Source organism: Pleurodeles waltl, chromosome 4_1, assembly GCF_031143425.1.
Source record: "Pleurodeles waltl isolate 20211129_DDA chromosome 4_1, aPleWal1.hap1.20221129, whole genome shotgun sequence".
In the NCBI taxonomy this organism is placed as follows: Eukaryota; Metazoa; Chordata; class Amphibia; order Caudata; family Salamandridae; genus Pleurodeles; species Pleurodeles waltl.
Window position 1 is genome coordinate 53,892,464 of NC_090442.1, and position 25,738 is coordinate 53,918,201.

Consider the following 25,738-nt stretch of genomic DNA (forward strand, 5'->3'; position numbering starts at 1 on the left):
ACTGCCAAACGTTCACATGCTGATGGCAGGAATCAGATGCAGGAGACTGAAACTATGAATGTTTCTGCTTTTGCTAAGGACAGTGGTTTGGGGCCAGTGTTGTGCTTGACAGAGCACGACATCAGCCTGCTCTCTGGCTGCTCCCGGGAGAAGTGGCTGACAGAAAGCACCCTCCAGACCACCAGCAATCTTGTGTTTCACAACATGCCACTGTCACTGGACTTTCCTTCTGGGACAGCCTAGTCACTGACCTGGCCAGATTCCCTGTCCTCCCCAAAATCCTGGGGAGAAACGGGCAGAGTTCTGCGCCCTGCGCCCTCTTTCGCGTCCCTAACGCGCTCCCAACGCGCCCTACAGCCCTGGTCGGGCACAGCCCTGGTCGGGCTCATACCACTGGGGCCTCTGCCGAGGAAGAGCCCCGGAAGCCTAGGGCCAGGCCTATTGCACAGGCATCTTAGACCAGGCCATTCCGGGATTGCTGTGTTTCACGTCCTGCCCTTCAACACTCCTGGGAGGGCTTTCCCTGAGAACCCTCATGTCTCTGCCCTCCCAGGAGGCTATGGTTCTATGCAAAATAGGGGGTGCACCACGGGCCGTCCCCTTTCCTCTCTCTCGCCAATATCTTTCACCAAAGCTGAGCCCTGCAGGTAAATGTATCTATCTGGCTGAGGGGCCAGGGAGGGCCTTTGCCTGCAGTCTTACAAGCCAGAGTGCAGAGAAGGCAGCAGCTCTGGGACCGGGACTCTGCTCAAAGACATATCTAACATGCCACAGTGGAGCTGAGATGGGCAAGACACGTGTCTCACAGGCTGGCAGCACACCAAGACAGTGGCAGGAAACTATGCTAACAAGGAAAGAGAAAAGTCACGTGTCTCGTGGCCTTCCCACCATTAGACAGTAGTCTGCGCAAGAAAACATCCAACAGTGACAGGACAACCAAGCAAATGACAAACGCCGTGCTGAATAAAGTAATCTTACATGACATTTCGTACAAAGACCCAGATCATGGGGATGATCGCGCAGCAGAAGCAGCAAGTATCAGAGCCACCGAACCTGGGGTGAGTTACACGAGGAGAAAGGGCGACATGGGGACAGGGGCTAGGGGCTCAGGGAACAGCTACCACAATGCAACCTCGGGTGTGGGGATGCCACTCATTGCGGGTACTGCCCTGGGATTTCCTTTTAGAAAGAATCGCTGGTTAAAGTGTAGTGCACAAAAAACCCAACTCCTCGATTACACTATTAGATAACATCCTTTAACTGCCCCACCCACCCTGTGTGAGTCTCACCCACTTCCCGTCTGCTCCCTCTAGTCTGAGAGTTGTATCTCCACAAAAAACACACCGTGGGGCTCAATGAGCTGCTCATGTCTGACATGGACACCTAAGCAGTGCTGGATTCACAACCTGAAAGCCTGCAAAGGAAAGTGTGCCCGGCAGAAGATAAGCTGCCTGGCAACTCAGAACCTTCTTCTAAGAGAAGTAAGACATGTCACAATGGAGTCTAAGCCTACCTGTCTTATGCCAGGACCTTAGAGCTGCAGGCAGGAGCACAAAGGTAAAAACATATATTGAGTCCCAACACGCTCACTGTGGTGGTTGGTCTCTGTGGCGCAATCGGTTAGCGCGTTCGGTTGTTAACCGAAAGGTTGGTGGTTCAAGCCCACCCAGGGACGTATGCTTTTTGCCTACATCAAGTCCTGAATTAAAACACAGCTGTCTGGCTTTGCTCTTAGAGCTCTCGCTTTGCCTGCGTGACATGCTCTATCTCAACATTTCTATCTTCTCTCATCTCTTCACCTCTAGTCATTTCCACCAATAGGACTGGAAACGGGACACCAAGCCTTCTACTTTAACCACAGGCGTACTGAGGGCCAATAAAAGGCACAGAAGCATTTCTTGATCCGGGGCTGAGAACTGCATGCACAGGGACCTCGTGGCGCAACGGTAGCGCGTCTGACTCCAGATCAGAAGGTTGCGTGTTCAAATCACGTCGGGGTCACTCTTTGACATTTTTTTCCCCACCAAGTCTATATCTCTGACTTCTAAAGCAAAGCCAAAAGAAGGGCACTTTGCATTGGCCGGGAATCGAACCGGGCCTCCCGCGTGGCAGGCGAGAATTCTACCACTGAACCACCAATGCTTCACTTACATAGGCTGAGCAGAGAGCCCTGCCGTAGACAGTAGTGATGAGGCCCATGCATTCGCATGGGACACCTATGAACAAAGTTTGCATGGAAAGCCTTGGACTGCCAAACGTTCACATGCTGATGGCAGGAATCAGATGCAGGAGACTGAAACTATGAATGTTTCTGCTTTTGCTAAGGACAGTGGTTTGGGGCCAGTGTTGTGCTTGACAGAGCACGACATCAGCCTGCTCTCTGGCTGCTCCCGGGAGAAGTGGCTGACAGAAAGCACCCTCCAGACCACCAGCAATCTTGTGTTTCACAACATGCCACTGTCACTGGACTTTCCTTCTGGGACAGCCTAGTCACTGACCTGGCCAGATTCCCTGTCCTCCCCAAAATCCTGGGGAGAAACGGGCAGAGTTCTGCGCCCTGCGCCCTCTTTCGCGTCCCTAACGCGCTCCCAACGTGCCCTACAGCCCTGGTCGGGCACAGCCCTGGTCGGGCTCATACCACTGGGGCCTCTGCCGAGGAAGAGCCCCGGAAGCCTAGGGCCAGGCCTATTGCACAGGCATCTTAGACCAGGCCATTCCGGGATTGCTGTGTTTCACGTCCTGCCCTTCAACACTCCTGGGAGGGCTTTCCCTGAGAACCCTCATGTCTCTGCCCTCCCAGGAGGCTGTGGTTCTATGCAAAATAGGGGGTGCACCACGGGCCGTCCCCTTTCCTCTCTCTCGCCAATATCTTTCACCAAAGCTGAGCCCTGCAGGTAAATGTATCTATCTGGCTGAGGGGCCAGGGAGGGCCTTTGCCTGCAGTCTTACAAGCCAGAGTGCAGAGAAGGCAGCAGCTCTGGGACCGGGACTCTGCTCAAAGACATATCTAACATGCCACAGTGGAGCTAAGATGGGCAAGACACGTGTCTCACAGGCTGGCAGCACACCAAGACAGTGGCAGGAAACTATGCTAACAAGGAAAGAGAAAAGTCACGTGTCTCGTGGCCTTCCCACCATTAGACAGTAGTCTGCGCAAGAAAACATCCAACAGTGACAGGACAACCAAGCAAATGACAAACGCCGTGCTGAATAAAGTCATCTTACATGACATTTCGTACAAAGGCCCAGATCATGGGGATGATCGCGCAGCAGAAGCAGCAAGTATCAGAGCCACCGAACCTGGGGTGAGTTACACGAGGAGAAAGGGCGACATGGGGACAGGGGCTATGGGCTCAGGGAACAGCTACCACAATGCAACCTCGGGTGTGGGGATGCCACTCATTGCGGGTACTGCCCTGGGATTTCCTTTTAGAAAGAATCGCTGGTTAAAGTGTAGTGCACAAAAAACCCAACTCCTCGATTACACTATTAGATAACATCCTTTAACTGTCCCACCCACCCTGTGTGAGTCTCACCCACTTCCCGCCTGCTCCCTCTAGTCTGAGAGTTGTATCTCCACAAAAAACACACCGTGGGGCTCAATGAGCTGCTCATGTCTGACATGGACACCTAAGCAGTGCTGGATTCACAACCTGAAAGCCTGCAAAGGAAAGTGTGCCCGGCAGAAGATAAGCTGCCTGGCAACTCAGAACCTTCTTCTAAGAGAAGTAAGACATGTCACAATGGAGTCTAAGCCTACCTGTCTTATGCCAGGACCTTAGAGCTGCAGGCAGGAGCACAAAGGTAAAAACATATATTGAGTCCCAACACGCTCACTGCGGTGGTTGGTCTCTGTGGCGCAATCGGTTAGTGCGTTCGGCTGTTAATCGAAAGGTTGGTGGTTCAAGCCCACCCAGGGACGTATGCTTTTGCCTACATCAAGTCCTGAATTAAAACACAGCTGTCTGGCTTTGCTCTTAGAGCTCTCGCTTTGCCTGCGTGACATGCTCTATCTCAACATTTCTATCTTCTCTCATCTCTTCACCTCTAGTCATTTCCACCAATAGGACTGGAAACGGGCCACCAAGCCTTCTACTTTAACCACAGGCGTACTGAGGGCCAATAAAAGGCACAGAAGCATTTCTTGATCCGGGGCTGAGAACTGCATGCACAGGGACCTCGTGGCGCAACGGTAGCGCGTCTGACTCCAGATCAGAAGGTTGCGTGTTCAAATCACGTCGGGGTCACTCTTTGACTTTTTTTTCCCCACCAAGTCTATATCTCTGACTTCTAAAGCAAAGCCAAAAGAAGGGCGCTTTGCATTGGCCGGGAATCGAACCCGGGCCTCCCGCGTGGCAGGCGAGAATTCTACCACTGAACCACCAATGCTTCACTTACATAGGCTGAGCAGAGAGCCCTGCCGTAGACAGTAGTGATGAGGCCCATGCATTCGCATGGGACACCTATGAACAAAGTTTGCATGGCAAGCCTTGGACTGCCAAACGTTCACATGCTGATGGCAGGAATCAGATGCAGGAGACTGAAACTATGAATGTTTCTGCTTTTGCTAAGGACAGTGGTTTGGGGCCAGTGTTGTGCTTGACAGAGCACGACATCAGCCTGCTCTCTGGCTGCTCCCGGGAGAAGTGGCTGACAGAAAGCACCCTCCAGACCACCAGCAATCTTGTGTTTCACAACATGCCACTGTCACTGGACTTTCCTTCTGGGAAAGCCTAGTCACTGACCTGGCCAGATTCCCTGTCCTCCCCAAAATCCTGGGGAGAAACGGGCAGAGTTCTGCGCCCTGCGCCCTCTTTCGCGTCCCTAACGCGCTCCCAACGCGCCCTACAGCCCTGGTCGGGCACAGCCCTGGTCGGGCTCATACCACTGGGGCCTCTGCCGAGGAAGAGCCCCGGAAGCCTAGGGCCAGGCCTATTGCACAGGCATCTTAGACCAGGCCATTCCGGGATTGCTGTGTTTCACGTCCTGCCCTTCAACACTCCTGGGAGGGCTTTCCCTGAGAACCCTCATGTCTCTGCCCTCCCAGGAGGCTGTGGTTCTATGCAAAATAGGGGGTGCACCACGGGCCGTCCCCTTTCCTCTCTCTCGCCAATATCTTTCACCAAAGCTGAGCCCTGCAGGTAAATGTATCTATCTGGCTGAGGGGCCAGGGAGGGCCTTTGCCTGCAGTCTTACAAGCCAGAGTGCAGAGAAGGCAGCAGCTCTGGGACCGGGACTCTGCTCAAAGACATATCTAACATGCCACAGTGGAGCTGAGATGGGCAAGATACGTGTCTCACAGGCAGGCAGCACAACAAGACAGTGGCAGGAAACTATGCTAACAAGGAAAGAGAAAAGTCACGTGTCTCGTGGCCTTCCCACCATTAGACAGTAGTCTGCGCAAGAAAACATCCAACAGTGACAGGACAACCAAGCAAATGACAAACGCCGTGCTGAATAAAGTCATCTTACATGACATTTCGTACAAAGGCCCAGATCATGGGGATGATCGCGCAGCAGAAGCAGCAAGTATCAGAGCCACCGAACCTGGGGTGAGTTACACGAGGAGAAAGGGCGACATGGGCACAGGGGCTAGGGGCTCAGGGAACAGCTACCACAATGCAACCTCGGGTGTGGGGATGCCACTCATTGCGGGTACTGCCCTGGGATTTCCTTTTAGAAAGAATCGCTGGTTAAAGTGTAGTGCACAAAAAACCCAACTCCTCGATTACACTATTAGATAACATCCTTTAACTGCCCCACCCACCCTGTGTGAGTCTCACCCACTTCCCGCCTGCTCCCTCTAGTCTGAGAGTTGTATCTCCACAAAAAACACACAGTGGGGCTCAATGAGCTGCTCATGTCTGACATGGACACCTAAGCAGTGCTGGATTCACAACCTGAAAGCCTGCAAAGGAAAGTGTGCCCGGCAGAAGATAAGCTGCCTGGCAACTCAGAACCTTCTTCTAAGAGAAATAAGACATGTCACAATGGAGTCTAAGCCTACCTGTCTTATGCCAGGACCTTAGAGCTGCAGGCAGGAGCACAAAGGTAAAAACATATATTGAGTCCCAACACGCTCACTGCAGTGGTTGGTCTCTGTGGCGCAATCGGTTAGTGCGTTCGGCTGTTAACCGAAAGGTTGGTGGTTCAAGCCCACCCAGGGACGTATGCTTTTGCCTACATCAAGTCCTGAATTAAAACACAGCTGTCTGGCTTTGCTCTTAGAGCTCTCGCTTTGCCTGCGTGACATGCTCTATCTCAACATTTCTATCTTCTCTTATCTCTTCACCTCTAGTCATTTCCACCAATAGGACTGGAAACGGGCCACCAAGCCTTCTACTTTAACCACAGGCGTACTGAGGGCCAATAAAAGGCACAGAAGCATTTCTTGATCCGGGGCTGAGAACTGCATGCACAGGGACCTCGTGGCGCAACGGTAGCGCGTCTGACTCCACATCAGAAGGTTGCGTGTTCAAATCACGTTGGGGTCACTCTTTGACATTTTTTTCCCCACCAAGTCTATATCTCTGACTTCTAAAGCAAAGCCAAAAGAAGGGCGCTTTGCATTGGCCGGGAATCGAACCCGGGCCTCCCGCGTGGCAGGCGAGAATTCTACCACTGAACCACCAATGCTTCACTTACATAGGCTGAGCAGAGAGCCCTGCCGTAGACAGTAGTGATGAGGCCCATGCATTCGCATGGGACACCTATGAACAAAGTTTGCATGGCAAGCCTTGGACTGCCAAACGTTCACATGCTGATGGCAGGAATCAGATGCAGGAGACTGAAACTATGAATGTTTCTGCTTTTGCTAAGGACAGTGGTTTGGGGCCAGTGTTGTGCTTGACAGAGCACGACATCAGCCTGCTCTCTGGCTGCTCCCGGGAGAAGTGGCTGACAGAAAGCACCCTCCAGACCACCAGCAATCTTGTGTTTCACAACATGCCACTGTCACTGGACTTTCCTTCTGGGAAAGCCTAGTCACTGACCTGGCCAGATTCCCTGTCCTCCCCAAAATCCTGGGGAGAAACGGGCAGAGTTCTGCGCCCTGCGCCCTCTTTCGCGTCCCTAACGCGCTCCCAACGCGCCCTACAGCCCTGGTCGGGCACAGCCCTGGTCGGGCTCATACCACTGGGGCCTCTGCCGAGGAAGAGCCCCGGAAGCCTAGGGCCAGGCCTATTGCACAGGCATCTTAGACCAGGCCATTCCGGGATTGCTGTGTTTCACGTCCTGCCCTTCAACACTCCTGGGAGGGCTTTCCCTGAGAACCCTCATGTCTCTGCCCTCCCAGGAGGCTATGGTTCTATGCAAAATAGGGGGTGCACCACGGGCCGTCCCCTTTCCTCTCTCTCGCCAATATCTTTCACCAAAGCTGAGCCCTGCAGGTAAATGTATCTATCTGGCTGAGGGGCCAGGGAGGGCCTTTGCCTGCAGTCTTACAAGCCAGAGTGCAGAGAAGGCAGCAGCTCTGGGACCGGGACTCTGCTCAAAGACATATCTAACATGCCACAGTGGAGCTGAGATGGGCAAGACACGTGTCTCACAGGCTGGCAGCACACCAAGACAGTGGCAGGAAACTATGCTAACAAGGAAAGAGAAAAGTCACGTGTCTCGTGGCCTTCCCACCATTAGACAGTAGTCTGCGCAAGAAAACATCCAACAGTGACAGGACAACCAAGCAAATGACAAACGCCGTGCTGAATAAAGTAATCTTACATGACATTTCGTACAAAGACCCAGATCATGGGGATGATCGCGCAGCAGAAGCAGCAAGTATCAGAGCCACCGAACCTGGGGTGAGTTACACGAGGAGAAAGGGCGACATGGGGACAGGGGCTAGGGGCTCAGGGAACAGCTACCACAATGCAACCTCGGGTGTGGGGATGCCACTCATTGCGGGTACTGCCCTGGGATTTCCTTTTAGAAAGAATCGCTGGTTAAAGTGTAGTGCACAAAAAACCCAACTCCTCGATTACACTATTAGATAACATCCTTTAACTGCCCCACCCACCCTGTGTGAGTCTCACCCACTTCCCGCCTGCTCCCTCTAGTCTGAGAGTTGTATCTCCACAAAAAACACACAGTGGGGCTCAATGAGCTGCTCATGTCTGACATGGACACCTAAGCAGTGCTGGATTCACAACCTGAAAGCCTACAAAGGAAAGTGTGCCCGGCAGAAGATAAGCTGCCTGGCAACTCAGAACCTTCTTCTAAGAGAAGTAAGACATGTCACAATGGAGTCTAAGCCTACCTGTCTTATGCCAGGACCTTAGAGCTGCAGGCAGGAGCACAAAGGTAAAAACATATATTGAGTCCCAACACGCTCACTGTGGTGGTTGGTCTCTGTGGCGCAATCGGTTAGCGCGTTCGGCTGTTAACCGAAAGGTTGGTGGTTCAAGCCCACCCAGGGACGTATGCTTTTGCCTACATCAAGTCCTGAATTAAAACACAGCTGTCTGGCTTTGCTCTTAGAGCTCTCGCTTTGCCTGCGTGACATGCTCTATCTCAACATTTCTATCTTCTCTCATCTCTTCACCTCTAGTCATTTCCACCAATAGGACTGGAAACGGGCCACCAAGCCTTCTACTTTAACCACAGGCGTACTGAGGGCCAATAAAAGGCACAGAAGCATTTCTTGATCCGGGGCTGAGAACTGCATGCACAGGGACCTCGTGGCGCAACGGTAGCGCGTCTGACTCCACATCAGAAGGTTGCGTGTTCAAATCACGTCGGGGTCACTCTTTGACATTTTTTTCCCCACCAAGTCTATATCTCTGACTTCTAAAGCAAAGCCAAAAGAAAGGCGCTTTGCATTGGCCGGGAATCGAACCCGGGCCTCCCGCGTGGCAGGCGAGAATTCTACCACTGAACCACCAATGCTTCACTTACATAGGCTGAGCAGAGAGCCCTGCCGTAGACAGTAGTGATGAGGCCCATGCATTCGCATGGGACACCTATGAACAAAGTTTGCATAGCAAGCCTTGGACTGCCAAACGTTCACATGCTGATGGCAGGAATCAGATGCAGGAGACTGAAACTATGACTGTTTCTGCTTTTGCTAAGGACAGTGGTTTGGGGCCAGTGTTGTGCTTGACAGAGCACGACATCAGCCTGCTCTCTGGCTGCTCCCGGGAGAAGTGGCTGACAGAAAGCACCCTCCAGACCACCAGCAATCTTGTGTTTCACAACATGCCACTGTCACTGGACTTTCCTTCTGGGAAAGCCTAGTCACTGACCTGGCCAGATTCCCTGTCCTCCCCAAAATCCTGTGGAGAAACGGGCAGAGTTCTGCGCCCTGCACCCTCTTTCGCGTCCCTAACGCGCTCCCAACGCGCCCTACAGCCCTGGTCGGGCACAGCCCTGGTCGGGCTCATACCACTGGGGCCTCTGCCGAGGAAGAGCCCGGAAGCCTAGGGCCAGGCCTATTGCACAGGCATCTTAGACCAGGCCATTCCGGGATTGCTGTGTTTCACGTCCTGCCCTTCAACACTCCTGGGAGGGCTTTCCCTGAGAACCCTCATGTCTCTGCCCTCCCAGGAGGCTGTGGTTCTATGCAAAATAGGGGGTGCACCACGGGCCGTCCCCTTTCCTCTCTCTCGCCAATATCTTTCACCAAAGCTGAGCCCTGCAGGTAAATGTATCTATCTGGCTGAGGGGCCAGGGAGGGCCTTTGCCTGCAGTCTTACAAGCCAGAGTGCAGAGAAGGCAGCAGCTCTGGGACCGGGACTCTGCTCAAAGACATATCTAACATGCCACAGTGGAGCTGAGATGGGCAAGACACGTGTCTCACAGGCTGGCAGCACACCAAGACAGTGGCAGGAAACTATGCTAACAAGGAAAGAGAAAAGTCACGTGTCTCGTGGCCTTCCCACCATTAGACAGTAGTCTGCGCAAGAAAACATCCAACAGTGACAGGACAACCAAGCAAATGACAAACGCCGTGCTGAATAAAGTAATCTTACATGACATTTCGTACAAAGACCCAGATCATGGGGATGATCGCGCAGCAGAAGCAGCAAGTATCAGAGCCACCGAACCTGGGGTGAGTTACACGAGGAGAAAGGGCGACATGGGGACAGGGGCTAGGGGCTCAGGGAACAGCTACCACAATGCAACCTCGGGTGTGGGGATGCCACTCATTGCGGGTACTGCCCTGGGATTTCCTTTTAGAAAGAATCGCTGGTTAAAGTGTAGTGCACAAAAAACCCAACTCCTCGATTACACTATTAGATAACATCCTTTAACTGCCCCACCCACCCTGTGTGAGTCTCACCCACTTCCCGCCTGCTCCCTCTAGTCTGAGAGTTGTATCTCCACAAAAAACACACAGTGGGGCTCAATGAGCTGCTCATGTCTGACATGGACACCTAAGCAGTGCTGGATTCACAACCTGAAAGCCTACAAAGGAAAGTGTGCCCGGCAGAAGATAAGCTGCCTGGCAACTCAGAACCTTCTTCTAAGAGAAGTAAGACATGTCACAATGGAGTCTAAGCCTACCTGTCTTATGCCAGGACCTTAGAGCTGCAGGCAGGAGCACAAAGGTAAAAACATATATTGAGTCCCAACACGCTCACTGCGGTGGTTGGTCTCTGTGGCGCAATCGGTTAGCGCGTTCGGCTGTTAACCGAAAGGTTGGTGGTTCAAGCCCACCCAGGGACGTATGCTTTTTGCCTACATCAAGTCCTGAATTAAAACACAGCTGTCTGGCTTTGCTCTTAGAGCTCTCGCTTTGCCTGCGTGACATGCTCTATCTCAACATTTCTATCTTCTCTCATCTCTTCACCTCTAGTCATTTCCACCAATAGAACTGGAAACGGGACACCAAGCCTTCTACTTTAACCACAGGCGTACTGAGGGCCAATAAAAGGCACAGAAGCATTTCTTGATCCGGGGCTGAGAACTGCATGCACAGGGACCTCGTGGCGCAACGGTAGCGCGTCTGACTCCAGATCAGAAGGTTGCGTGTTCAAATCACGTCGGGGTCACTCTTTGACATTTTTTTCCCCACCAAGTCTATATCTCTGACTTCTAAAGCAAAGCCAAAAGAAGGGCACTTTGCATTGGCCGGGAATCGAACCGGGCCTCCCGCGTGGCAGGCGAGAATTCTACCACTGAACCACCAATGCTTCACTTACATAGGCTGAGCAGAGAGCCCTGCCGTAGACAGTAGTGATGAGGCCCATGCATTCGCATGGGACACCTATGAACAAAGTTTGCATGGAAAGCCTTGGACTGCCAAACGTTCACATGCTGATGGCAGGAATCAGATGCAGGAGACTGAAACTATGAATGTTTCTGCTTTTGCTAAGGACAGTGGTTTGTGGCCAGTGTTGTGCTTGACAGAGCACGACATCAGCCTGCTCTCTGGCTGCTCCCGGGAGAAGTGGCTGACAGAAAGCACCCTCCAGACCACCAGCAATCTTGTGTTTCACAACATGCCACTGTCACTGGACTTTCCTTCTGGGACAGCCTAGTCACTGACCTGGCCAGATTCCCTGTCCTCCCCAAAATCCTGGGGAGAAACGGGCAGAGTTCTGCGCCCTGCGCCCTCTTTCGCGTCCCTAACGCGCTCCCAACGCGCCCTACAGCCCTGGTCGGGCACAGCCCTGGTCGGGCTCATACCACTGGGGCCTCTGCCGAGGAAGAGCCCCGGAAGCCTAGGGCCAGGCCTATTGCACAGGCATCTTAGACCAGGCCATTCCGGGATTGCTGTGTTTCACGTCCTGCCCTTCAACACTCCTGGGAGGGCTTTCCCTGAGAACCCTCATGTCTCTGCCCTCCCAGGAGGCTGTGGTTCTATGCAAAATAGGGGGTGCACCACGGGCCGTCCCCTTTCCTCTCTCTCGCCAATATCTTTCACCAAAGCTGAGCCCTGCAGGTAAATGTATCTATCTGGCTGAGGGGCCAGGGAGGGCCTTTGCCTGCAGTCTTACAAGCCAGAGTGCAGAGAAGGCAGCAGCTCTGGGACCGGGACTCTGCTCAAAGACATATCTAACATGCCACAGTGGAGCTGAGATGGGCAAGACACGTGTCTCACAGGCTGGCAGCACACCAAGACAGTGGCAGGAAACTATGCTAACAAGGAAAGAGAAAAGTCACGTGTCTCGTGGCCTTCCCACCATTAGACAGTAGTCTGCGCAAGAAAACATCCAACAGTGACAGGACAACCAAGCAAATGACAAACGCCGTGCTGAATAAAGTAATCTTACATGACATTTCGTACAAAGACCCAGATCATGGGGATGATCGCGCAGCAGAAGCAGCAAGTATCAGAGCCACCGAACCTGGGGTGAGTTACACGAGGAGAAAGGGCGACATGGGGACAGGGGCTAGGGGCTCAGGGAACAGCTACCACAATGCAACCTCGGGTGTGGGGATGCCACTCATTGCGGGTACTGCCCTGGGATTTCCTTTTAGAAAGAATCGCTGGTTAAAGTGTAGTGCACAAAAAACCCAACTCCTCGATTACACTATTAGATAACATCCTTTAACTGCCCCACCCACCCTGTGTGAGTCTCACCCACTTCCCGCCTGCTCCCTCTAGTCTGAGAGTTGTATCTCCACAAAAAACACACAGTGGGGCTCAATGAGCTGCTCATGTCTGACATGGACACCTAAGCAGTGCTGGATTCACAACCTGAAAGCCTACAAAGGAAAGTGTGCCCGGCAGAAGATAAGCTGCCTGGCAACTCAGAACCTTCTTCTAAGAGAAGTAAGACATGTCACAATGGAGTCTAAGCCTACCTGTCTTATGCCAGGACCTTAGAGCTGCAGGCAGGAGCACAAAGGTAAAAACATATATTGAGTCCCAACACGCTCACTGTGGTGGTTGGTCTCTGTGGCGCAATCGGTTAGCGCGTTTGGCTGTTAACCGAAAGGTTGGTGGTTCAAGCCCACCCAGGGACGTATGCTTTTGCCTACATCAAGTCCTGAATTAAAACACAGCTGTCTGGCTTTGCTCTTAGAGCTCTCGCTTTGCCTGCGTGACATGCTCTATCTCAACATTTCTATCTTCTCTCATCTCTTCACCTCTAGTCATTTCCACCAATAGGACTGGAAACGGGCCACCAAGCCTTCTACTTTAACCACAGGCGTACTGAGGGCCAATAAAAGGCACAGAAGCATTTCTTGATCCGGGGCTGAGAACTGCATGCACAGGGACCTCGTGGCGCAACGGTAGCGCGTCTGACTCCACATCAGAAGGTTGCGTGTTCAAATCACGTCGGGGTCACTCTTTGACATTTTTTTCCCCACCAAGTCTATATCTCTGACTTCTAAAGCAAAGCCAAAAGAATGGCGCTTTGCATTGGCCGGGAATCGAACCCGGGCCTCCCACGTGGCAGGCGAGAATTCTACCACTGAACCACCAATGCTTCACTTACATAGGCTGAGCAGAGAGCCCTGCCGTAGACAGTAGTGATGAGGCCCATGCATTCGCATGGGACACCTATGAACAAAGTTTGCATAGCAAGCCTTGGACTGCCAAACGTTCACATGCTGATGGCAGGAATCAGATGCAGGAGACTGAAACTATGAATGTTTCTGCTTTTGCTAAGGACAGTGGTTTGGGGCCAGTGTTGTGCTTGACAGAGCACGACATCAGCCTGCTCTCTGGCTGCTCCCGGGAGAAGTGGCTGACAGAAAGCACCCTCCAGACCACCAGCAATCTTGTGTTTCACAACATGCCACTGTCACTGGACTTTCCTTCTGGGAAAGCCTAGTCACTGACCTGGCCAGATTCCCTGTCCTCCCCAAAATCCTGTGGAGAAACGGGCAGAGTTCTGCGCCCTGCACCCTCTTTCGCGTCCCTAACGCGCTCCCAACGCGCCCTACAGCCCTGGTCGGGCACAGCCCTGGTCGGGCTCATACCACTGGGGCCTCTGCCGAGGAAGAGCCCGGAAGCCTAGGGCCAGGCCTATTGCACAGGCATCTTAGACCAGGCCATTCCGGGATTGCTGTGTTTCACGTCCTGCCCTTCAACACTCCTGGGAGGGCTTTCCCTGAGAACCCTCATGTCTCTGCCCTCCCAGGAGGCTGTGGTTCTATGCAAAATAGGGGGTGCACCACGGGCCGTCCCCTTTCCTCTCTCTCGCCAATATCTTTCACCAAAGCTGAGCCCTGCAGGTAAATGTATCTATCTGGCTGAGGGGCCAGGGAGGGCCTTTGCCTGCAGTCTTACAAGCCAGAGTGCAGAGAAGGCAGCAGCTCTGGGACCGGGACTCTGCTCAAAGACATATCTAACATGCCACAGTGGAGCTGAGATGGGCAAGACACGTGTCTCACAGGCTGGCAGCACACCAAGACAGTGGCAGGAAACTATGCTAACAAGGAAAGAGAAAAGTCACGTGTCTCGTGGCCTTCCCACCATTAGACAGTAGTCTGCGCAAGAAAACATCCAACAGTGACAGGACAACCAAGCAAATGACAAACGCCGTGCTGAATAAAGTCATCTTACATGACATTTCGTACAAAGGCCCAGATCATGGGGATGATCGCGCAGCAGAAGCAGCAAGTATCAGAGCCACCGAACCTGGGGTGAGTTACACGAGGAGAAAGGGCGACATGGGGACAGGGGCTATGGGCTCAGGGAACAGCTACCACAATGCAACCTCGGGTGTGGGGATGCCACTCATTGCGGGTACTGCCCTGGGATTTCCTTTTAGAAAGAATCGCTGGTTAAAGTGTAGTGCACAAAAAACCCAACTCCTCGATTACACTATTAGATAACATCCTTTAACTGCCCCACCCACCCTGTGTGAGTCTCACCCACTTCCCGCCTGCTCCCTCTAGTCTGAGAGTTGTATCTCCACAAAAAACACACCGTGGGGCTCAATGAGCTGCTCATGTCTGACATGGACACCTAAGCAGTGCTGGATTCACAACCTGAAAGCCTGCAAAGGAAAGTGTGCCCGGCAGAAGATAAGCTGCCTGGCAACTCAGAACCTTCTTCTAAGAGAAGTAAGACATGTCACAATGGAGTCTAAGCCTACCTGTCTTATGCCAGGACCTTAGAGCTGCAGGCAGGAGCACAAAGGTAAAAACATATATTGAGTCCCAACACGCTCACTGCGGTGGTTGGTCTCTGTGGCGCAATCGGTTAGCGCGTTCGGCTGTTAACCGAAAGGTTGGTGGTTCAAGCCCACCCAGGGACGTATGCTTTTTGCCTACATCAAGTCCTGAATTAAAACACAGCTGTCTGGCTTTGCTCTTAGAGCTCTCGCTTTGCCTGCGTGACATGCTCTATCTCAACATTTCTATCTTCTCTCATCTCTTCACCTCTAGTCATTTCCACCAATAGGACTGGAAACGGGACACCAAGCCTTCTACTTTAACCACAGGCGTACTGAGGGCCAATAAAAGGCACAGAAGCATTTCTTGATCCGGGGCTGAGAACTGCATGCACAGGGACCTCGTGGCGCAACGGTAGCGCGTCTGACTCCAGATCAGAAGGTTGCGTGTTCAAATCACGTCGGGGTCACTCTTTGACATTTTTTTCCCCACCAAGTCTATATCTCTGACTTCTAAAGCAAAGCCAAAAGAAGGGCACTTTGCATTGGCCGGGAATCGAACCGGGCCTCCCGCGTGGCAGGCGAGAATTCTACCACTGAACCACCAATGCTTCACTTACATAGGCTGAGCAGAGAGCCCTGCCGTAGACAGTAGTGATGAGGCCCATGCATTCGCATGGGACACCTATGAACAAAGTTTGCATGGAAAGCCTTGGACTGCCAAACGTTCACATGCTGATGGCAGGAATCAGATGCAGGAGACTGAAACTATGAATGTTTCTGCTTTTGCTAAGGACAGTGGTTTGTGGCCAGTGTTGTGCTTGACAGAGCACGACATCAGCCTGCTCTCTGGCTGCTCCCGGGAGAAGTGGCTGACAGAAAGCACCCTCCAGACCACCAGCAATCTTGTGTTTCACAACATGCCACTGTCACTGGACTTTCCTTCTGGGACAGCCTAGTCACTGACCTGGCCAGATTCCCTGTCCTCCCCAAAATCCTGGGGAGAAACGGGCAGAGTTCTGCGCCCTGCGCCCTCTTTCGCGTCCCTAACGCGCTCCCAACGCGCCCTACAGCCCTGGTCGGGCACAGCCCTGGTCGGGCTCATACCACTGGGGCCTCTGCCGAGGAAGAGCCCCGGAAGCCTAGGGCCAGGCCTATTGCACAGGCATCTTAGACCAGGCCATTCCGGGATTGCTGTGTTTCACGTCCTGCCCTTCAACACTCCTGGGAGGGCTTTCCCTGAGAACCCTCATGTCTCTGCCCTCCCAGGAGGCTGTGGTTCTATGCAAAATAGGGGGTGCACCACGGGCCGTCCCCTTTCCTCTCTCTCGCCAATATCTTTCACCAAAGCTGAGCCCTGCAGGTAAATGTATCTATCTGGCTGAGGGGCCAGGGAGGGCCTTTGCCTGCAGTCTTACAAGCCAGAGTGCAGAGAAGGCAGCAGCTCTGGGACCGGGACTCTGCTCAAAGACATATCTAACATGCCACAGTGGAGCTGAGATGGGCAAGACACGTGTCTCACAGGCTGGCAGCACACCAAGACAGTGGCAGGAAACTATGCTAACAAGGAAAGAGAAAAGTCACGTGTCTCGTGGCCTTCCCACCATTAGACAGTAGTCTGCGCAAGAAAACATCCAACAGTGACAGGACAACCAAGCAAATGACAAACGCCGTGCTGAATAAAGTAATCTTACATGACATTTCGTACAAAGACCCAGATCATGGGGATGATCGCGCAGCAGAAGCAGCAAGTATCAGAGCCACCGAACCTGGGGTGAGTTACACGAGGAGAAAGGGCGACATGGGGACAGGGGCTAGGGGCTCAGGGAACAGCTACCACAATGCAACCTCGGGTGTGGGGATGCCACTCATTGCGGGTACTGCCCTGGGATTTCCTTTTAGAAAGAATCGCTGGTTAAAGTGTAGTGCACAAAAAACCCAACTCCTCGATTACACTATTAGATAACATCCTTTAACTGCCCCACCCACCCTGTGTGAGTCTCACCCACTTCCCGCCTGCTCCCTCTAGTCTGAGAGTTGTATCTCCACAAAAAACACACAGTGGGGCTCAATGAGCTGCTCATGTCTGACATGGACACCTAAGCAGTGCTGGATTCACAACCTGAAAGCCTACAAAGGAAAGTGTGCCCGGCAGAAGATAAGCTGCCTGGCAACTCAGAACCTTCTTCTAAGAGAAGTAAGACATGTCACAATGGAGTCTAAGCCTACCTGTCTTATGCCAGGACCTTAGAGCTGCAGGCAGGAGCACAAAGGTAAAAACATATATTGAGTCCCAACACGCTCACTGTGGTGGTTGGTCTCTGTGGCGCAATCGGTTAGCGCGTTTGGCTGTTAACCGAAAGGTTGGTGGTTCAAGCCCACCCAGGGACGTATGCTTTTGCCTACATCAAGTCCTGAATTAAAACACAGCTGTCTGGCTTTGCTCTTAGAGCTCTCGCTTTGCCTGCGTGACATGCTCTATCTCAACATTTCTATCTTCTCTCATCTCTTCACCTCTAGTCATTTCCACCAATAGGACTGGAAACGGGCCACCAAGCCTTCTACTTTAACCACAGGCGTACTGAGGGCCAATAAAAGGCACAGAAGCATTTCTTGATCCGGGGCTGAGAACTGCATGCACAGGGACCTCGTGGCGCAACGGTAGCGCGTCTGACTCCACATCAGAAGGTTGCGTGTTCAAATCACGTCGGGGTCACTCTTTGACATTTTTTTCCCCACCAAGTCTATATCTCTGACTTCTAAAGCAAAGCCAAAAGAATGGCGCTTTGCATTGGCCGGGAATCGAACCCGGGCCTCCCGCGTGGCAGGCGAGAATTCTACCACTGAACCACCAATGCTTCACTTACATAGGCTGAGCAGAGAGCCCTGCCGTAGACAGTAGTGATGAGGCCCATGCATTCGCATGGGACACCTATGAACAAAGTTTGCATGGCAAGCCTTGGACTGCCAAACGTTCACATGCTGATGGCAGGAATCAGATGCAGGAGACTGAAACTATGAATGTTTCTGCTTTTGCTAAGGACAGTGGTTTGGGGCCAGTGTTGTGCTTGACAGAGCACGACATCAGCCTGCTCTCTGGCTGCTCCCGGGAGAAGTGGCTGACAGAAAGCACCCTCCAGACCACCAGCAATCTTGTGTTTCACAACATGCCACTGTCACTGGACTTTCCTTCTGGGAAAGCCTAGTCACTGACCTGGCCAGATTCCCTGTCCTCCCCAAAATCCTGGGGAGAAACGGGCAGAGTTCTGCGCCCTGCGCCCTCTTTCGCGTCCCTAACGCGCTCCCAACGCGCCCTACAGCCCTGGTCGGGCACAGCCCTGGTCGGGCTCATACCACTGGGGCCTCTGCCGAGGAAGAGCCCCGGAAGCCTAGGGCCAGGCCTATTGCACAGGCATCTTAGACCAGGCCATTCCGGGATTGCTGTGTTTCACGTCCTGCCCTTCAACACTCCTGGGAGGGCTTTCCCTGAGAACCCTCATGTCTCTGCCCTCCCAGGAGGCTGTGGTTCTATGCAAAATAGGGGGTGCACCACGGGCCGTCCCCTTTCCTCTCTCTCGCCAATATCTTTCACCAAAGCTGAGCCCTGCAGGTAAATGTATCTATCTGGCTGAGGGGCCAGGGAGGGCCTTTGCCTGCAGTCTTACAAGCCAGAGTGCAGAGAAGGCAGCAGCTCTGGGACCGGGACTCTGCTCAAAGACATATCTAACATGCCACAGTGGAGCTGAGATGGGCAAGATACGTGTCTCACAGGCAGGCAGCACAACAAGACAGTGGCAGGAAACTATGCTAACAAGGAAAGAGAAAAGTCACGTGTCTCGTGGCCTTCCCACCATTAGACAGTAGTCTGCGCAAGAAAACATCCAACAGTGACAGGACAACCAAGCAAATGACAAACGCCGTGCTGAATAAAGTCATCTTACATGACATTTCGTACAAAGGCCCAGATCATGGGGATGATCGCGCAGCAGAAGCAGCAAGTATCAGAGCCACCGAACCTGGGGTGAGTTACACGAGGAGAAAGGGCGACATGGGCACAGGGGCTAGGGGCTCAGGGAACAGCTACCACAATGCAACCTCGGGTGTGGGGATGCCACTCATTGCGGGTACTGCCCTGGGATTTCCTTTTAGAAAGAATCGCTGGTTAAAGTGTAGTGCACAAAAAACCCAACTCCTCGATTACACTATTAGATAACATCCTTTAACTGCCCCACCCACCCTGTGTGAGTCTCACCCACTTCCCGCCTGCTCCCTCTAGTCTGAGAGTTGTATCTCCACAAAAAACACACAGTGGGGCTCAATGAGCTGCTCATGTCTGACATGGACACCTAAGCAGTGCTGGATTCACAACCTGAAAGCCTGCAAAGGAAAGTGTGCCCGGCAGAAGATAAGCTGCCTGGCAACTCAGAACCTTCTTCTAAGAGAAGTAAGACATGTCACAATGGAGTCTAAGCCTACCTGTCTTATGCCAGGACCTTAGAGCTGCAGGCAGGAGCACAAAGGTAAAAACATATATTGAGTCCCAACACGCTCACTGCGGTGGTTGGTCTCTGTGGCGCAATCGGTTAGTGCGTTCGGCTGTTAACCGAAAGGTTGGTGGTTCAAGCCCACCCAGGGACGTATGCTTTTGCCTACATCAAGTCCTGAATTAAAACACAGCTGTCTGGCTTTGCTCTTAGAGCTCTCGCTTTGCCTGCGTGACATGCTCTATCTCAACATTTCTATCTTCTCTCATCTCTTCACCTCTAGTCATTTCCACCAATAGGACTGGAAACGGGCCACCAAGCCTTCTACTTTAACCACAGGCGTACTGAGGGCCAATAAAAGGCACAGAAGCATTTCTTGATCCGGGGCTGAGAACTGCATGCACAGGGACCTCGTGGCGCAACGGTAGCGCATCTGACTCCACATCAGAAGGTTGCGTGTTCAAATCACGTCGGGGTCACTCTTTGACATTTTTTTCCCCACCAAGTCTATATCTCTGACTTCTAAAGCAAAGCCAAAAGAAGGGCGCTTTGCATTGGCCGGGAATCGAACCCGGGCCTCCCGCGTGGCAGGCGAGAATTCTACCACTGAACCACCAATGCTTCACTTACATAGGCTGAGCAGAGAGCCCTGCCGTAGACAGTAGTGATGAGGCCCATGCATTCGCATGGGACACCTATGAACAAAGTTTGCATGGCAAGCCTTGGACTGCCAAACGTTCACATGCTGATGGCAGGAATCAGATGCAGGAGACTGAAACTATGAATGTTTCTGCTTTTGCTAAGGACAGTGGTTTGGGGCCAGTGTTGTGCTTGACAGAGCACGACATCAGCCTGCTCTCTGGCTGCTCCCGGGAGAAGTGGCTGACAGAAAGCACCCTCCAGACCACCAGCAATCTTGTGTTTCACAACATGCCACTGTCACTGGACTTTCCTTCTGGGAAAGCCTAGTCACTGACCTGGCCAGATTCCCTGTCCTCCCCAAAATCCTGGGGAGAAACGGGCAGAGTTCTGCGCCCTGCGCCCTCTTTCGCGTCCCTAACGCGCTCCCAACGCGCCCTACAGCCCTGGTCGGGCACAGCCCTGGTCGGGCTCATACCACTGGGGCCTCTGCCGAGGAAGAGCCCCGGAAGCCTAGGGCCAGGCCTATTGCACAGGCATCTTAGACCAGGCCATTCCGGGATTGCTGTGTTTCACGTCCTGCCCTTCAACACTCCTGGGAGGGCTTTCCCTGAGAACCCTCATGTCTCTGCCCTCCCAGGAGGCTGTGGTTCTATGCAAAATAGGGGGTGCACCACGGGCCGTCCCCTTTCCTCTCTCTCGCCAATATCTTTCACCAAAGCTGAGCCCTGCAGGTAAATGTATCTATCTGGCTGAGGGGCCAGGGAGGGCCTTTGCCTGCAGTCTTACAAGCCAGAGTGCAGAGAAGGCAGCAGCTCTGGGACCGGGACTCTGCTCAAAGACATATCTAACATGCCACAGTGGAGCTGAGATGGGCAAGACACGTGTCTCACAGGCAGGCAGCACAACAAGACAGTGGCAGGAAACTATGCTAACAAGGAAAGAGAAAAGTCACGTGTCTCGTGGCCTTCCCACCATTAGACAGTAGTCTGCGCAAGAAAACATCCAACAGTGACAGGACAACCAAGCAAATGACAAACGCTGTGCTGAATAAAGTCATCTTACATGACATTTCGTACAAAGGCCCAGATCATGGGGATGATCGCGCAGCAGAAGCAGCAAGTATCAGAGCCACCGAACCTGGGGTGAGTTACACGAGGAGAAAGGGCGACATGGGGACAGGGGCTATGGGCTCAGGGAACAGCTACCACAATGCAACCTCGGGTGTGGGGATGCCACTCATTGCGGGTACTGCCCTGGGATTTCCTTTTAGAAAGAATCGCTGGTTAAAGTGTAGTGCACAAAAAACCCAACTCCTCGATTACACTATTAGATAACATCCTTTAACTGCCCCACCCACCCTGTGTGAGTCTCACCCACTTCCCGCCTGCTCCCTCTAGTCTGAGAGTTGTATCTCCACAAAAAACACACAGTGGGGCTCAATGAGCTGCTCATGTCTGACATGGACACCTAAGCAGTGCTGGATTCACAACCTGAAAGCCTGCAAAGGAAAGTGTGCCCGGCAGAAGATAAGCTGCCTGGCAACTCAGAACCTTCTTCTAAGAGAAGTAAGACATGTCACAATGGAGTCTAAGCCTACCTGTCTTATGCCAGGACCTTAGAGCTGCAGGCAGGAGCACAAAGGTAAAAACATATATTGAGTCCTAACACACTAACTGCGGTGGTTGGTCTCTGTGGCGCAATTGGTTAGCGCGTTCAGCTGTTAACCGAAAGGTTGGTGGTTCAAGCCCACCCAGGGACGTATGCTTTTGCCTACATCAAGTCCTGAATTAAAACACAGCTGTCTGGCTTTGCTCTTAGAGCTCTCGCTTTGCCTGCGTGACATGCTCTATCTCAACATTTCTATCTTCTCTCATCTCTTCACCTCTAGTCATTTCCACCAATAGGACTGGAAACGGGCCACCAAGCCTTCTACTTTAACCACAGGCGTACTGAGGGCCAATAAAAGGCACAGAAGCATTTCTTGATCCGGGGCTGAGAACTGCATGCACAGGGACCTCGTGGCGCAACGGTAGCGCGTCAGACTCCAGATCAGAAGGTTGCGTGTTCAAATCACGTCGGGGTCACTCTTTGACATTTTTTTCCCCACCAAGTCTATATCTCTGACTTCTAAAGCAAAGCCAAAAGAAGGGCGCTTTGCATTGGCCGGGAATCGAACCCGGGCCTCCCGCGTGGCAGGCGAGAATTCTACCACTGAACCACCAATGCTTCACTTACATAGGCTGAGCAGAGAGCCCTGCCGTAGACAGTAGTGATGAGGCCCATGCATTCGCATGGGACACCTATGAACAAAGTTTGCATGGCAAGCCTTGGACTGCCAAACGTTCACATGCTGATGGCAGGAATCAGATGCAGGAGACTGAAACTATGAATGTTTCTGCTTTTGCTAAGGACAGTGGTTTGGGGCCAGTGTTGTGCTTGACAGAGCACGACATCAGCCTGCTCTCTGGCTGCTCCCGGGAGAAGTGGCTGACAGAAAGCACCCTCCAGACCACCAGCAATCTTGTGTTTCACAACATGCCACTGTCACTGGACTTTCCTTCTGGGAAAGCCTAGTCACTGACCTGGCCAGATTCCCTGTCCTCCCCAAAATCCTGGGGAGAAACGGGCAGAGTTCTGCGCCCTGCGCCCTCTTTCGCGTCCCTAACGCGCTCCCAACGCGCCCTACAGCCCTGGTCGGGCACAGCCCTGGTCGGGCTCATACCACTGGGGCCTCTGCCGAGGAAGAGCCCCGGAAGCCTAGGGCCAGGCCTATTGCACAGGCATCTTAGACCAGGCCATTCCGGGATTGCTGTGTTTCACGTCCTGCCCTTCAACACTCCTGGGAGGGCTTTCCCTGAGAACCCTCATGTCTCTGCCCTCCCAGGAGGCTGTGGTTCTATGCAAAATAGGGGGTGCACCACGGGCCGTCCCCTTTCCTCTCTCTCGCCAATATCTTTCACCAAAGCTGAGCCCTGCAGGTAAATGTATCTATCTGGCTGAGGGGCCAGGGAGGGCCTTTGCCTGCAGTCTTACAAGCCAGAGTGCAGAGAAGGCAGCAGCTCTGGGACCGGGACTCTGCTCAAAGACATATCTAACATGCCACAGTGGAGCTGAGATGGGCAAGACACGTGTCTCACAGGCAGGCAGCACAACAAGACAGTGGCAGGAAACTATGCTAACAAGGAAAGAGAAAAGTCACGTGTCTCGTGGCCTTCCCACCATTAGACAGTAGTCTGCGCAAGAAAACATCCAACAGTGACAGGACAACCAAGCAAATGACAAACGCTGTGCTGAATAAAGTCATCTTACATGACATTTCGTACAAAGGCCCAGATCATGGGGATGATCGCGCAGCAGAAGCAGCAAGTATCAGAGCCACCGAACCTGGGGTGAGTTACACGAGGAGAAAGGGCGACATGGGGACAGGGGCTATGGGCTCAGGGAACAGCTACCACAATGCAACCTCGGGTGTGGGGATGCCACTCATTGCGGGTACTGCCCTGGGATTTCCTTTTAGAAAGAATCGCTGGTTAAAGTGTAGTGCACAAAAAACCCAACTCCTCGATTACACTATTAGATAACATCCTTTAACTGCCCCACCCACCCTGTGTGAGTCTCACCCACTTCCCGCCTGCTCCCTCTAGTCTGAGAGTTGTATCTCCACAAAAAACACACAGTGGGGCTCAATGAGCTGCTCATGTCTGACATGGACACCTAAGCAGTGCTGGATTCACAACCTGAAAGCCTGCAAAGGAAAGTGTGCCCGGCAGAAGATAAGCTGCCTGGCAACTCAGAACCTTCTTCTAAGAGAAGTAAGACATGTCACAATGGAGTCTAAGCCTACCTGTCTTATGCCAGGACCTTAGAGCTGCAGGCAGGAGCACAAAGGTAAAAACATATATTGAGTCCTAACACACTAACTGCGGTGGTTGGTCTCTGTGGCGCAATTGGTTAGCGCGTTCAGCTGTTAACCGAAAGGTTGGTGGTTCAAGCCCACCCAGGGACGTATGCTTTTGCCTACATCAAGTCCTGAATTAAAACACAGCTGTCTGGCTTTGCTCTTAGAGCTCTCGCTTTGCCTGCGTGACATGCTCTATCTCAACATTTCTATCTTCTCTCATCTCTTCACCTCTAGTCATTTCCACCAATAGGACTGGAAACGGGCCACCAAGCCTTCTACTTTAACCACAGGCGTACTGAGGGCCAATAAAAGGCACAGAAGCATTTCTTGATCCGGGGCTGAGAACTGCATGCACAGGGACCTCGTGGCGCAACGGTAGCGCGTCTGACTCCAGATCAGAAGGTTGCGTGTTCAAATCACGTCGGGGTCACTCTTTGACATTTTTTTCCCCACCAAGTCTATATCTCTGACTTCTAAAGCAAAGCCAAAAGAAGGGCGCTTTGCATTGGCCGGGAATCGAACCCGGGCCTCCCGCGTGGCAGGCGAGAATTCAACCACTGAACCACCAATGCTTCACTTACATAGGCTGAGCAGAGACCCCTGCCGTAGACAGTAGTGATGAGGCCCATGCATTCGCATGGGACACCTATGAACAAAGTTTGCATGGAAAGCCTTGGACTGCCAAACGTTCACATGCTGATGGCAGGAATCAGATGCAGGAGACTGAAACTATGAATGTTTCTGCTTTTGCTAAGGACAGTGGTTTGGGGCCAGTGTTGTGCTTGACAGAGCACGACATCAGCCTGCTCTCTGGCTGCTCCCGGGAGAAGTGGCTGACAGAAAGCACCCTCCAGACCACCAGCAATCTTGTGTTTCACAACATGCCACTGTCACTGGACTTTCCTTCTGGGACAGCCTAGTCACTGACCTGGCCAGATTCCCTGTCCTCCCCAAAATCCTGGGGAGAAACGGGCAGAGTTCTGCGCCCTGCGCCCTCTTTCGCGTCCCTAACGCGCTCCCAACGTGCCCTACAGCCCTGGTCGGGCACAGCCCTGGTCGGGCTCATACCACTGGGGCCTCTGCCGAGGAAGAGCCCCGGAAGCCTAGGGCCAGGCCTATTGCACAGGCATCTTAGACCAGGCCATTCCGGGATTGCTGTGTTTCACGTCCTGCCCTTCAACACTCCTGGGAGGGCTTTCCCTGAGAACCCTCATGTCTCTGCCCTCCCAGGAGGCTGTGGTTCTATGCAAAATAGGGGGTGCACCACGGGCCGTCCCCTTTCCTCTCTCTCGCCAATATCTTTCACCAAAGCTGAGCCCTGCAGGTAAATGTATCTATCTGGCTGAGGGGCCAGGGAGGGCCTTTGCCTGCAGTCTTACAAGCCAGAGTGCAGAGAAGGCAGCAGCTCTGGGACCGGGACTCTGCTCAAAGACATATCTAACATGCCACAGTGGAGCTGAGATGGGCAAGACACGTGTCTCACAGGCTGGCAGCACACCAAGACAGTGGCAGGAAACTATGCTAACAAGGAAAGAGAAAAGTCACGTGTCTCGTGGCCTTCCCACCATTAGACAGTAGTCTGCGCAAGAAAACATCCAACAGTGACAGGACAACCAAGCAAATGACAAACGCCGTGCTGAATAAAGTCATCTTACATGACATTTCGTACAAAGGCCCAGATCATGGGGATGATCGCGCAG

At 52.8% G+C, this 25,738-nt stretch overlaps 15 non-coding genes across 15 annotated transcripts; 9 read left to right on the forward strand and 6 right to left on the reverse strand.

Annotated features, from left to right (window-relative positions):
• Positions 1–1,601: 1,601 nt before the first annotated feature.
• Positions 1,602–1,675, forward strand: TRNAN-GUU (transfer RNA asparagine (anticodon GUU)). The gene has a single exon. It is a non-coding gene; the product is annotated as a tRNA-Asn (tRNA).
• Positions 1,676–1,929: 254 nt separating this feature from the next.
• Positions 1,930–2,001, forward strand: TRNAW-CCA (transfer RNA tryptophan (anticodon CCA)). The gene has a single exon. It is a non-coding gene; the product is annotated as a tRNA-Trp (tRNA).
• Positions 2,002–4,175: 2,174 nt separating this feature from the next.
• TRNAW-CCA (transfer RNA tryptophan (anticodon CCA)) lies at positions 4,176–4,247 on the forward strand. Its single transcript has one exon. It is a non-coding gene; the product is annotated as a tRNA-Trp (tRNA).
• Positions 4,248–4,318: 71 nt separating this feature from the next.
• Positions 4,319–4,389, reverse strand: TRNAG-GCC (transfer RNA glycine (anticodon GCC)). Its single transcript has one exon. It is a non-coding gene; the product is annotated as a tRNA-Gly (tRNA).
• Positions 4,390–6,565: 2,176 nt separating this feature from the next.
• On the reverse strand, positions 6,566–6,636 carry TRNAG-GCC (transfer RNA glycine (anticodon GCC)). The gene has a single exon. It is a non-coding gene; the product is annotated as a tRNA-Gly (tRNA).
• Positions 6,637–8,342: 1,706 nt separating this feature from the next.
• TRNAN-GUU (transfer RNA asparagine (anticodon GUU)) lies at positions 8,343–8,416 on the forward strand. Its single transcript has one exon. It is a non-coding gene; the product is annotated as a tRNA-Asn (tRNA).
• A 396-nt stretch (positions 8,417–8,812) lies between these two features.
• On the reverse strand, positions 8,813–8,883 carry TRNAG-GCC (transfer RNA glycine (anticodon GCC)). The gene has a single exon. It is a non-coding gene; the product is annotated as a tRNA-Gly (tRNA).
• Positions 8,884–10,588: 1,705 nt separating this feature from the next.
• On the forward strand, positions 10,589–10,662 carry TRNAN-GUU (transfer RNA asparagine (anticodon GUU)). The gene has a single exon. It is a non-coding gene; the product is annotated as a tRNA-Asn (tRNA).
• A 254-nt stretch (positions 10,663–10,916) lies between these two features.
• On the forward strand, positions 10,917–10,988 carry TRNAW-CCA (transfer RNA tryptophan (anticodon CCA)). The gene has a single exon. It is a non-coding gene; the product is annotated as a tRNA-Trp (tRNA).
• A 4,093-nt stretch (positions 10,989–15,081) lies between these two features.
• Positions 15,082–15,155, forward strand: TRNAN-GUU (transfer RNA asparagine (anticodon GUU)). The gene has a single exon. It is a non-coding gene; the product is annotated as a tRNA-Asn (tRNA).
• A 254-nt stretch (positions 15,156–15,409) lies between these two features.
• Positions 15,410–15,481, forward strand: TRNAW-CCA (transfer RNA tryptophan (anticodon CCA)). Its single transcript has one exon. It is a non-coding gene; the product is annotated as a tRNA-Trp (tRNA).
• A 2,317-nt stretch (positions 15,482–17,798) lies between these two features.
• TRNAG-GCC (transfer RNA glycine (anticodon GCC)) lies at positions 17,799–17,869 on the reverse strand. The gene has a single exon. It is a non-coding gene; the product is annotated as a tRNA-Gly (tRNA).
• A 2,176-nt stretch (positions 17,870–20,045) lies between these two features.
• TRNAG-GCC (transfer RNA glycine (anticodon GCC)) lies at positions 20,046–20,116 on the reverse strand. Its single transcript has one exon. It is a non-coding gene; the product is annotated as a tRNA-Gly (tRNA).
• A 2,176-nt stretch (positions 20,117–22,292) lies between these two features.
• On the reverse strand, positions 22,293–22,363 carry TRNAG-GCC (transfer RNA glycine (anticodon GCC)). The gene has a single exon. It is a non-coding gene; the product is annotated as a tRNA-Gly (tRNA).
• Positions 22,364–24,396: 2,033 nt separating this feature from the next.
• On the forward strand, positions 24,397–24,468 carry TRNAW-CCA (transfer RNA tryptophan (anticodon CCA)). The gene has a single exon. It is a non-coding gene; the product is annotated as a tRNA-Trp (tRNA).
• Positions 24,469–25,738: the final 1,270 nt, after the last annotated feature.